Raw genomic sequence first — 2500 nt, 5'->3', positions numbered from 1 at the left:
CTCTCTCTCACACACACACACTCCCTCTCGCACAGTCTCGCGCACACACTCTCTCTCTCACACACACACACTGCCTCTCGCACAGTCTCGCGCACACTCTCTCTCACACACACACACTCCCTCTCGCACAGCATCGCGCACACTCTCTCTCACACACACACACTCCCTATCGCACAGCCTTGCGCACACACTCTCTCTCACACACACACACTCCCTCTCGCACAGCCTCGTGCACACTCTCTCTCACACACACACACACTCCCTCTCGCACAGCCTCGCGCACACACTCTCTCTCACACACACACACTCCCTCTCGCACAGCCTTGCGCACAAACTCTCTCTCACACACACACACTCCCTCTCGCACAGTCTCGCGCACACACTCTCTCTCACACACACACACACTCCCTCTCGCACAGCCTCGCGCACACACTCTCTCTCACACACACTCACACTCCCTCTCGCACAGCCTCGCGCACACACTCTCTCTCACACACACACACACTCCCTCTCGCACAGTCTCGCACACACACTCTCTCTCACACACACACACTCCCTCTCGCACAGCCTCGCGCACACACTCTCTCTCACACACACACACACTCCCTCTCGCACAGCCTCGCGCACACACTCTCTCACACACACACACACTCCCTCTCGCACAGCCTCGCGCACACACTCTCTCTCACACACACACACTCCCTCTCGCACAGCCTCGCACACACACTCTCTCTCACACACACACACTCCCTCTCGCACAGCCTCGCACACACTCTCTCACACACACACACACTCCCTCTCGCACAGCCTCGCGCACACACTCTCTCTCACACACACACACTCCCTCTCGCACAGCCTCGCGCACACACACTCTCTCACACACACACACTCCCTCTCGCACAGCCTCGCGCACACACTCTCTCTCACACACACACACTCCCTCTCGCACAGCCTCGCGCACACACTCTCACACACACACACACACTCCCTCTCGCACAGCCTCGCACACACTCTCTCACACACACACACACACTCCCTCTCGCACAGTCTCACACACACACTCTCTCTCACACACACACACTCCCTCTCGCACAGCCTCGCACACACACTCTCTCTCACACACACACACTCCCTCTCGCACAGCTTCGCGCACACACACTCTCTCACACACACACACTCCCTCTCGCACAGCCTCGCACACACTCTCTCTCACACACACACACTCCCTCTCGCACAGCCTCGCGCACACACTCTCTCTCTCACACACACACACTCCCTCTCGCACAGTCTCGCGCACACACTCTCTCTCTCACACACACACACTCCCTCTCGCACAGTCTCGCGCACACACTCTCTCTCTCTCACACACACTCCCTCTCGCACAGCCTCGCGCACACACTCTCTCACACACACACACACTCCCTCTCGCACAGCCTCGCACACACACTCTCTCTCACACACACACACTCCCTCTCGCACAGTCTCGCGCACACACTCTCTCACACACGCACACTCCCTCTCGCACAGCCTCGCGCACACACTCTCTCACACACACACACACTCCCTCTCGCACAGTCTCGCACACACACTCTCTCTCACACACACACACACTCCCCCTCGCACAGCCTCGCACACACACACTCTCTCACACACACACACACACTCCCTCTCGCACAGTCTCGCGCACACACTCTCTCTCACACACACACACACTCCCTCTCGCACAGCCTCGCGCACACACTCTCTCTCACACACACACACTCCCTCTCGCACAGTCTCGCGCACACACTCTCTCACACACACACGCCCTCTCGCACAGACTCGCGCACACACTCTCTCACACACACACACACTCCCTCTCGCACAGCCTCGCGCACACACCCTCTCACACACACACGCACTCCCTCTCGCACAGTCTCGCGCACACACTCTCTCACACACACACACACTCCCTCTCGCACAGTCTCGCGCACACACTCTCTCTCACACACACACACACTCCCTCTCGCACAGCCTCGCGCACACACTCTCTCACACACACACACACTCCCTCTCGCACAGTCTCGCGCACACACTCTCTCACACACACACACCCTCTCGCACAGCCTCGCACACACTCTCTCTCTCACACACACACACTCCCTCTCGCACAGCCTCGCGCACACACTCTCTCACACACACACACACTCCCTCTCGCACAGTCTCGCGCACACACTCTCTCACACACACACACCCTCTCGCACAGCCTCGCACACACTCTCTCTCTCACACACACACACTCCCTCTCGCACAGCCTCGCGCACACACTCTCTCTCACACACACACACTCCCTCTCGCACAGCCTCGCGCACACACTCTCTCACACACACACACACTCCCTCTCGCACAGCCTCGCGCACACACTCTCTCACACCCACACGCACTCCCTCTCGCACAGCCTCGCGCACACTCTCTCTCTCACACACACACACTCCCTCTCGCACAGTCTCGCGCACACACT

The sequence above is a fragment of the Somniosus microcephalus genome, unplaced genomic scaffold, assembly GCF_052327205.1.
Source record: "Somniosus microcephalus isolate GS21.2 unplaced genomic scaffold, FLI_Smic_1.0 unresolved_chr7, whole genome shotgun sequence".
Lineage (NCBI taxonomy): Eukaryota > Metazoa > Chordata > Chondrichthyes > Squaliformes > Somniosidae > Somniosus > Somniosus microcephalus.
The sequence above is the reverse complement of the archived record's forward strand: the minus strand, read 5'-3'. Positions refer to the sequence as shown.